Raw genomic sequence first — 11362 nt, forward strand, 5'->3', positions numbered from 1 at the left:
GAGTTCATGCCCAACCTTTTAATTACACAGCATCCTTGCCTATGGGCTACCTAGGACCTACCTCAGGGGTGACTTATATGCACCAAAAGGGGAGTTTAAGACATGGCAAAGGGGTTCAAATTCCAAGTTGACATGGCAGTTTAAAACTGCATTGAGGCTGCAATGGCAGGGCTAGGATATGTTTTACAATGCTTCTTAAGTTGGTGGCACAATAGGTGCTGCTGGCCCACTGGAAGCATTCAATTTACAGGCCCTGGGTAGGTGACACACCACTCTACAAGGGACTTTTAAGTAAATTAGGTATGCCAATTAGGTATAAGCCAATTTACCATGTTTTAGGGGAGGGAGCACAAGCACTTTAGTACTGGTTAGCAGTGGTAAAGTGTTCAGAGTCCTAAGGCCAAAGAAAATAGGTTCAGCAAAGCAGAGGAGGACAGGCAAAATATTTTGAGATGATCCTGCAGAAAGGGCCAAGATGAAAACTCCCAGTTCGAAATTATCACGTATTAAATATAATGAGGTAACTCCAATGTTATCCTGTTGGAGAGGCAGCCCTTACAGTGGTGAAAAACAAATTTAGGAGTGTTCCCCTACCAGGACATATAAAACTTAACAGTGCATGTTCTACTTTTTAAATACACAGCACCCTGCCCTCTTTGCTGTCCAGGGCCTACCTTAGGGGTGAATTATATGTTTTAAAAAGAAAGGCTTAGGTCTGGAAAATTCTTTATTTTGCCAGGTCGACATGGCAGTTTAAAACTGCACACACAAGCTGCAGTGGCAGACCTGAGACATGTTTGAAGTGCTACTCAAGTGTAGTGCACAATCAGTCTGCAGGCCCGTTAGCATTTTTATTTTACAGGCCCTGGGCTCAGGTAGTGCCACTTTGGTAGGGACTTACAAGTAAATTAGGTGTGCCAATTGGGTATAAGCCAATTCTACTATGTTTTAAGTAAGAGTAGGCGTAACTTGTAGAGTTTCCCTGCGCGGAATTCCCTGGAGTTACAGAAAAACCCTGCTAGATTCTGTGGAATTCCGCTAATGGACGTAAATATGATGTGCTACAATTTATTACCAGTAGCGCGAGAAGCGCTGAAAATCAGTGTGACCAGCACCATGCGTTGCACAAAGAGCACGCTTCCATTAAAGTTGATTTTTCTGCTGCTTGAGTAGAAAATCTACTCAATTCTATTATATGGGCAGTCCTCTCTGACCACGACTCCTCACGCCAGCCGGCATTATAAAATGGCACCAGAAGGCTCTGTGGTGACTGGAAATAGCATCAGGAGCCAGCAAATCTCGCTCATGCTCGCAAGTGTGCATTGTAGATCCTTGCATTGTCCCTGCAAGACGTGAACAGCAGAATATTTTCACCACGCGCCGATTGGCGGAAATTGGCAGGTGCTCCGCATTACAAGCGTAAAGCAGAGTTCCCCAAATTCTGCCAATTCCGTCATCCAAATTAAAATTCTTCCCGAACCTAGTTTTAAGGAGAGAGCACAATCACTTTAGCACTGGCTAGCAGTAATAAAGTGCTAAGAGTCCTAAAACCAGAAAAAATGAAGTCAGTAAACAGGAGAATGGAAGGCAAAAAGTTAGGGAGAAACCCACACCAAGGATACCAGGGCTAACAAATAGCCATTGCGAAATCATATTTTCATTCAAAATTTCTTAAACAGGGAAATAAATGCACATTTTTTTTGCAGTGTGTTTCTATATAATTTTTTATGAAAGTATTAATTTTTGTGTCACATTTTGTGCTTGTTCCTGAGGGACGTCTGTTACTGAGACTTTGCAAGGCAGTGCAGGTCAGGACAGAAGTCAAATGGCAAAGATGCGTGGGGAGGTTCAAGCAACACCCACTTGAACCATACCTGCCTCCAACGGAGGAACTAAACTGTCCCTCGATGACGTTTTGTGTAACCAATTTGTCCTTAGTTTACTCTAGTTCTTTCTCTTTATACTTCACCTGTTCTCTTCTATTGTGTTTTTTTAATTAATTAGACAGCTTTAGTTTGGGGTAACCTTTTTCTCTCAGACAATAGTAGTGAACCTCTGAGCAACATTTTGGCAAAAAGATATGTTTTCATCAACCCACCCATTTCTTTATCGGTTCACTTGCCCTTGGTCCTTTTTATCTCCAATGAGAATACTCACTTGCACTGTTAGTCGTGACTGAATAGCAATCTCTGTAAAGGCGTTGAAAGAGTTTTTCTTGTGATGCTTGCATTGGCAGTGAAAAGCTGCAGTACTAAAAGGATGTCGTGAAACATGATCACAGAGAGTTGCTATTTAATAGTCTATCCCTTTTTTTTTACAGAATGAACAACTGTTTTTTTTAAAGATTGAGTCTCTCCACTTGCATGAGAAGAGTATAACAGCATACTACATCAACTCAAAGCTGCAACTAATTCCGTCTTACCTCCACAAAGTTTTTATCCAAAAAGTGAAGGATGCAAAACTTCTCTCGACTACCCTTTCGCTCGAAACTGATGTGCAAAGAGCGAAGGAGAGGGAAACGTCGTTCTGTAGTCCATGCCATAATTCTAAGGAATCCATTTACCAGGAAGTTTATGTGCGTACGTTTAGCCTTTCTTACAAATGCAAAAAAACGTGTGATAGTCACAACGGTATGTTTTGCTCTGGTAAAGGATTTACAAACAATGTGAGGTAATGAGATTCTTCTACTGTTTCTAAGCGCGATGAATAGCAGATTACCTGATTTATAGTGCTCGCCAAAATGCGAGTTATGACAGTTAGTTACAAATATTGGGGCCAGATGTATGAAGCTCAAATGGGTTCGCAAACGCCGAAATTCGCGGAATTTCGGCGTTTGCAAACTCATTTGAGCAATATGTTATGTATGTAGCAAATTTCAGTACAAAATAAGTAATCGCAAATTTGTGATTCCTTATTTTGCGATTGCATTTAAGGAATCGCAAAATTTGCGATTCCTTAAATGCAATGTATGATGCAAAAAAAATATGCTAATTGTCCCTAAGGAGTCGCAAACTACCACCAACTTCAAGTTGGTGGTAATTTGCAAATTTCTTGAAAAATGCCCATTTTTGCATTTTAGGGCATGTATGTGCACCACATGTGCACCCATGCTTATTTCAGGGGTGCAACAGGGTGTCATTTGGACACCCCTGCACCCTTGAAATTATTCTCAATTAGCGATTAGCAAATTGCGAATCGCAAATTGAGAATAATTTCACATTCATTCCTATGGGCTTCCTGGCCCATAGAAATGAATGGGAAATTATTCCTTAATTGCGATTAGCAATTTGCTAATCGCAATTAAGGAATTTTAAGAAATCACAAAAAAATAGCGATTTTCTACATACATACCATTTTGCAATTCTCAAATAGCGATTCCTTAAAAATCGCTATTTGAGAATCGCAAAAATGTATCTTGATACATCTGGCCCCCTGTGAGGGACACAGTGGTAAGGCCTCCATGCAAAGCTGCTGGTGGTGGGAGATGTCTTGTGGAGCTATGAACACCTACTAACCTAACTGTTCACCAGACATCCTTGGAAATTGCTAACTCCACCCACGCCTTGCACACTCATTCATATCAAGCCAATCGACATGGCTGCTTCTATTATTCTGTTTCCTTTTCTGTGGACTAGTTGATACATGTTGGATTAGCAAGGTCAATCTTATATTAGGGACTTATGCTAACACTGTACTTTGGGATTCTGTATATTGTATGAAATAAGTGTCTTTTTCTTTTAATCAATGGGTTTTTCAACAGACTTGCCATCCATCCTGCTGCTAACGTAATATGATATCAATATTTCATGGACTTGCTTGCGAGCTCCTTCTGTTGTGTACATATATATGTACGTGAGATTGACTTGTATTATGCTGTACACATTTTTTATGTGAAATATTTATTCATGTTGCACTTTTATGATCTTGGTGATCGAAATAAAGTTTATATGATGATGATTATTCTGTTTACGGTCCCTATATTACGCTAGGATAGAGTGTACTCTAACTCATTTGGAACTTTCGACAGAGAAGTGTTAATTAATTGAGGCTCATCAAGGGCGGTTTGAAAAATCTGTCTACCCTTAAAAAGAAAATTCATGCGAGTCAAGGCTCTAAAATGTATACATTGTTGACCATCCCCCAAAGCGCTAATCATGAACACAGTCAGTCCAAAGAAAGGCGCATTTTTTATAAATAGTGTTAATGATACTTTAATGGCAAAGACTGAGCCTTTACCAAGATGCTACCTGGACAGAAAAGCTGATTCAGCATTTGGAGAGCTTCTTTTGATATTGCCTTTCCAAATATGCAAGATCCTATTAACTAGATTTCAGCTGTAAAAGATGCTTCTGGCTGAGTTTGTAAGAAGATGTAACAAGATCGGCCTATCATGCCGGAACTGCTTCTGTGATTTGAAAACTGTGGAATCCATGACACACTTTTGAGTCTGCCTTTGTGTGCAGTAAGTGTGTTCTATAGATTTGTCTCAATTATAGTGCAATCCCAGTGTCAAGGAGCATTGTCCAAAAGTAGGGGTCACAACACGTTGTGGTGGACATGCTACTCCAAGGTTTTGAAGACCTCGGGGTACAGAAAAAGTGTTATATGTTATGACGCCATCATTGCTAACTTAAGCCAGAATGAGGAGAGGGTCACATGGAAATGGGCAGTCTTGTTCAACAAAACTAGCCAAAACAGTCTGAGGCAGGAAAGAATGGACGCAGCTCCCATGTAGGTAGCTGAGCTAGCAGATTGACAGAATAAGGTGTTTGCTTCATCTATACTTGTACAAAAAACGTATATCAACTCTTCCCTTGAATACTAACGTTGCATCCAATGTGTGTACTTGGGACATCTCCTGTTCATACCTATTGCATTCTGCACTTCAAAGATTCTTTGATCTTGGAAATCTGACAAATATAGTCAATTTGGACTTCTAATTGCACCTGAGGCATGGTTGCACCTTTTTGTTTATCAATAGAGTTGGCTCTAGGGGATGCCTATCTGATCCTCTAATTGGTGGGTGTCTTTTCTCGCTGCATTATTTACTGTTTTGGATCTCCAGAATAATGCATTGTGATCAATTCAAATCTGTGAGGCCTAGAGGCATTTTTTATTTTATTTATATGATGGTAAATTTTTAAGTGTGAGTTACCTCGAACCCTCTTATGGGTTTAATTGCTTTTGTTCAGCGGTGTTGTCTATTTAACAACTGTATTTACTTTTTTAGATAATGATATGTGCACGATGAGTTCATGTATGTTTAGGGATTGGGCCCAGTTAACATCAGATTAATAAAAGAACACTTATATGTAATATCGACCCTTTGACAGATATTCTCTTGCTCAGAGATTTTTTGTAATGCAGTGTCTACTGTCCCCACATCTGCAGGGACAGATAAGCAGAAAAAGCTCCCCAGTGCCCCCCACCCCCCTCAGAAAACAATGTGATTTTCCCAAGGTGATGGCTTGATGAGAGCACACTAAAGCTTGCCCAATATTTGGCCGAGAATAGTTGAGCATGCAAACGCATAGCCAATGTTTTGCCCAGGCGAGTTGAACGTAAAATCCTCCAGCCTTCCATTGGTTTACATATGTGAATCAGAGGTGAGAGATGGGGAGTGCATTTAATGTCAGCCATGCTCTAACAGTGCACTCTTGCAAAGCTTGAAGTAGAGCGCCTTTCAGCGTGATTCTGTATGTCCCCATCTTACTCTGTCCCTCCCTGTCTTTCTGTACCCCTCTGGTGCTCACTATATATGTCTCTCTCTGATGTTCTGTTTTTCTATGCCGCTTTTTGTATGTCTCTCTTTGTCTTGTCCTGTCTTATTATGACGCTGTCTCTACCTGTCTATTTCATTGTCTAGGCACCTGTGGGTACAGAAGTGGCTAGCAAGGCCCACTCTGTCCTCACACATGCGGGAACTGAAGTGCTTTGTAGCTCAAATCTTTCCGCACATCTGAGGGGTTAGAAGTGCGCTATGGTTTCAGTCTCTCCCAGATTGAGCTGTCAAGGCACCTGAGGTGACCAAAGTGGCTAGTAGGCCTATTCTGTCCCTCAGATTTATTGTTATTATTCATAAAAGAGGGCCGATTTTAGAAACCTTATATTATAACTGGTGTCCACATTTTTCATCAATCCCAGGACGTTGCAGCAAAATTAGGTGCTTAAAGTGAAAGCAGGTACTTAACCTATATTCCAAGAAAGAATCCAAGCTTAATGGGAGCGGACAAAATGGGGAGTTGCTGAAAAAAAATCTTATTAAACATGTCCACTGGGCCAAGACAGGGACAGATACAATAATCAGGCAACAAATAATGTTCTTGTGTCTTGTCAATAAGAGAACACTGGAGCTCCTTTGGGTCCCACAGTACATCGTAGGCCTGTGATGTAAACGTTGGAGAGATCAGTTGAAGGCAGGCTTGGAATGTTGAGTTTCGGCTAACATGCAGAGGAATAAAGATGTATAAAATTACTCTCCTTGTGTGGCGTGAATTTTGGCGAGTACCTGGCTGGCAGGATGCAACAACTGGTGACGAGATTGGGGCTATGAAGCCCATACCCTGAAAGCGCTCTTACAGAGAGTTTGCCGTGGTCCCGCAAACTGCGTGTGCATGCACACGTGCCGCAGTCGAAGTGCAGAATCGACGTTGGCACTCTCCGAGTCCCAGCGCAAAACCAGCCTGTCTTAAATGCTTAAGGATAAAGAAAGCTAGATTGAAAGTCTACGCGTCAGTGACCAGAAACTGAATGAAATGGCCGTTAATAAAAGGGACTGTGCCATTACGCAAATAATGCCATATGCTATACAGAGTAAGAACACTACAGGTGGCTGTGATCTGGTTTCGAAAGCAGCGCACAGCAACATTTCAGTACAAATCAAATTGAAATTCATTGCTGCAAAGCAGAGATGAACCAGGTGTTTGTGAAGAAATACTTAAATACAAAGCCAACCAATGTTATCTGCTTTCATGGATTTGTAGTATACAAAGATTTATCAACGTGCCGAACCATTAATGAATCATTGTTTCACAATGTGATGTGGAGCAGCCCCAGAAGGAGGGTTGGGGGTTGTACTTGTGAGCTGTTCCCCAGAAGAAGTCACTCCCCCCACCAAAGCTGCCATATAGGGGCCCAGAACAACTCCTAGGACAGCATAAGATAAAGTGCTCAGATGAAGAGCCATGGTGAAATCCAAGCTCCAAAAGTCTTTAAGGCTGACCCTCAAGCCAGCATGTTACAAGGCGCTAGAGAAAATCTGCCTAATCAAGTTCTACAAGAAGTGCTTGAGAGACCACTACTGTTCACCAATGTATATTCGGCTGCTGTATTGTTAAAACCACCATCTGCATTTGATATGGCCAAGAAACACACTATTGGCAATAGATGGACTGCATGGATAGAGACTTTGAAGATTTCATAAAAGCAATAGGAAAAAAGATGATCAAAAGTTTATAAAGTATTTGAAGAACATAGCTAGTGAAGGAGTGGAAAAGATATGAAAAGATACCACAAGAATGTGAAGTGACGTACGATCAAATCAAAACAGTTTTGAATGACAAATTTAATCCATTGCTAAATGTGGATTATGAAAGATACATTTTCATTCAAGAACACCAGTGACCAGGAGAAACCATTGATTAGTTTGTTGAGAGACTGGATGTTCTGGTCAAACACTGTAAATTCAATTAATGTAATGATGAGGAAGCTACCTGCCTCAGAGTGATCGATGGATGTCTTTCGGGTTCCTTTCGATGACAAATGCTGAAAGAAACTCTGCGCGTAGAACAAGTCTTCAAGGCTGCCCATGCTGAAGAGCATGCTAACCTGCAAGCGACTGACATGGAGGCTGAAGGCGTCCAAAGTGTGTCAGTCATGAGCATGATAAGTATGCCAAGATACAAAGCTGAGGGACAGGAGTCGATGTCTCCATAGAAAAAGAAAACGTGTTACAGATGTGGACTGTAATTTCACACGAAAATAAATGTCCCACTATTGGACAGATATGCATTGACTGTGGTAAAGCAAACCTTTTCTTGACGACTTGCAAGGCGAAAAGTAAGTGCATCACAGTGTGAAGACAAAATGGCTGACAACGCTACCTCATCAATGTTTGACGCACTCCCACAAGGCCAAGGGGTCACACCAACTGAGGCAAATTGACAACAAATTAAGTGGATTGGCGTCAAAATCATTGACAAAGAGTTCCTCAGTATTAGTTTCCAGTGAAAGTGACAATGACAATTGTGCAATGTCGCTTTTTACTTCAAAAAAGCATGCACATGTGGGACTGGTTGAATGTGAGGAAAAATCCAAGGAGAAGACAAATCTACGTTAAAAAACACCACAAACATTCAAACATTGTCCAAAGATCACTCTAAAATAAACGGGTGTTTGATACCATTCATAATTGATAGGGGTGCGTCGATAAATATCTTGCCAGAGGAGAGATATCAAGAGTTACCTTCATTACCACAACTTATGAAGTCAAAGACTAATGTATACACATGGGCTGCATCAACGCCCTTAAAGAGTCAAAGTCTGTTTGTAGCCACGATGAAACATAAAAAACCTGTGGCTATTGATGTGTACTTCATGATCCAGGCTTAACTCTGAATGCTGACAAATGTGAATTTCACAAGAAAATCTTGAAATTCTTTGGCCATGTTCTTCTGATGGGACTGTGAAACCTGATCCAGCTAAAGTACACATGTTGTCTACTGCAAATCCCCCACAAGATATTTCTATATTACGATGGCCAGTTACTGTTCTAGATACATTCAGGACTTTGCTACTGTCAGTTTACCGTTACAAGAACAAACAAAAATGAATGTGTCTTTTCATTGGTCACTGGAATGCGAGAAGAACTTCCAAAAGATCAAGCAAGCAATTGAGAGTATCACTGAAATGGCCTACTTTGTTCCCAAACTGCATACAGAGGTTGTAGTTGATGCTCACCTGTCTGTTTAGGTGCAATCCTTGCACAGCACATTGTACAGCCAAATGCCCGGAGATATATGGTGGCATGCGCCAATAAAATCCTGTCTAAAATGAATCGTGCATCCTGGAAACCTGAGGAAGAAAGTTTGGCAGTGGTTTGGGCTTGTGAAAATTTCCATGTGTTTCTGTACAGAAAATCCTTAACAGTGGTGACTAATCATCAAGCACTATTGAAGATATTTGGCAATCCCAAAGCCGAAATGCCAATAGAATTGAACATTGGGGTTTGACGTTACAAGAATACCACTATATGATTCTTCATCGTCCAGGAAAAAGATCAGAATCCTGCTGATAATTTTTCAAGAGTGCCATTACAATGCCTTGGTACACCATCTGACACAACGGAGGCTTACATCAATGTTATTGTGAAATAGAGCACACCAGTTGTCATGGCTTTAGAACACATTGTTATTGCTGTGAGCCAGGACAGGGACATGTTAAAGTTAAAAGACATTATCACTCATAAATCATGGGGCCAGCACTCTAGATCTCTCACTAATGACAGTGAGCATTTGAAGTTAAAAAATATAAGAGATTAACTTTTGTTGACTCATGAAGGCCCCATTCTGCGAGGTACACAAATTGTTATTCCAGAGAGTCTCCGACAACAGTGATTGACATCACCCATGAGCGACATAGAGGAATAGTAGCCATTAGGAAAGCTCTCGGTGATCAAGTCTGGTTTCCGTATCTCGTCAAAAAGGTTGAAAAAGAATTAAAGACTTGTCACATATGCAACTGTCTGTTGTCTCAAGTTATTCATCAGCCTTTGAACATGTCAGAACTGCCACATTGTGCTTGGGAGACAATTACTATTGATTTCTTTGGTCCTCTTGAGAATGGGCATAATTTTCTAATTGATGTTGATGAATACGCCTGTTTTCCATTGGTAAAAGACCTTTCATCCACTTTACGTGAAAGGGTTATTAAAAAGTTAGACGGCATCTTTGCTACATGGGGTGTACCTGCAATCTTAAAATCTGACAGAGGCTCACCTATTAATAGTCGAGAATTTTAAAGACTTTCTAAATTGCCTCAATTTAAAGCATCAAAAAAGCGCTCCTCTTTGGCCCCAGGCCAATGGTGTGGTAGAACGGTTCTGGAGTACTCTTAAGAAAGCTGTTCAGCATAGTGCATCGGAAAAGCTCATCCTCAAATTTGTTTTGAACACTACTCTGTGAGCTTACCATTTGACCCCTCACTCAATGACCGGAGAAATCCTGGTAACTTTTATGTTTCGAAGAGCCATGACGACTAAGCTGCCCCAATGGCCCAACCTCAGATCCAAGAATGAGGAAGACATTCATGCTATGAACTTTGGTCACAAACAGAAGATGAAAATATATGCTGACAGACGACGTCATGTGAAAGATTTCAACTTTACAAGAGGAGATTGAGTGCTTGTCAGACAACACAAAAAAAGAAAGTCTGATGCTCCTTTTGAAACTGAACCCTTTACCACCACTAACACCAAAGGACACATAGTGACTGCCAAGCATCCTTTGAAGTCCCTTACGAGAGATTCCACTCTTTTTTTACATGTGGCCCATCACTCATCAAACATCGATGTCAATGTGGAGACTGAGTCCCAACAGACTGTTAAAGACTCTGTGTCTGCTGATAATTCTACCTCACCTGTACAGATCACGGAGACTTCGACTGCCAGTTCCCGGCTTCCAGTGACCTGATCAGGATGTGTGATTCAGGTGCCACAATGCTTAATTGAAAAATTTTAATTTCTTGTACATCTATGATTATCTGTGTATTTAAAGCAAACATAGAGCAAACATAAGGAGATGATGGACAAAGTGCTAAAACTTTTCAGACACTCACCCTAGTCACAGATCTGGGTTTAATCCATCATTGTTCTTTAGCTCAGTTCGCTACCTCAGTTCAGACCCAGCTATATGCAAATCAGTCTTGACCCTGTGCCTCATGGGAACGGTCCAGCCCGAACTCCCAAGCCAGGTCTTCCCTGAAGCGGAAACAAGACTCCTGTTACCTGTTTCGGGGTAACACCCCTCATCAGCCAGGTTAGGTTGAATCCAGTGGCAAAGTGAGCAAGGGACCCATGTCTGGGCATACCCTGCTAACTTTGGGTGAACAAAGCAAACATAAGGAGATGATGGACGGAGCGCTGAAACTTTCCAGACACTCACCCCCAGTCACAGATCTGGGTTGAATCCATCATCGTTATTTAGCTCACTTTCCCACCTCAGTTCAGATCCAGCTATATGCAAATCAGTCTTGACCCTGTGCCAAATGGGAACAGTCCAGCCCAAACTGCCAAGCCAGGTCTTACCTGTACCGGAAACAAGCATCTTGGGACCGGTTTCGGGGTAACACCCTTCATCAGCCAGAC

The sequence above is a fragment of the Lissotriton helveticus genome, chromosome 1_1 (genome assembly GCF_964261635.1).
Source record: "Lissotriton helveticus chromosome 1_1, aLisHel1.1, whole genome shotgun sequence".
Taxonomy (NCBI): domain Eukaryota; kingdom Metazoa; phylum Chordata; class Amphibia; order Caudata; family Salamandridae; genus Lissotriton; species Lissotriton helveticus.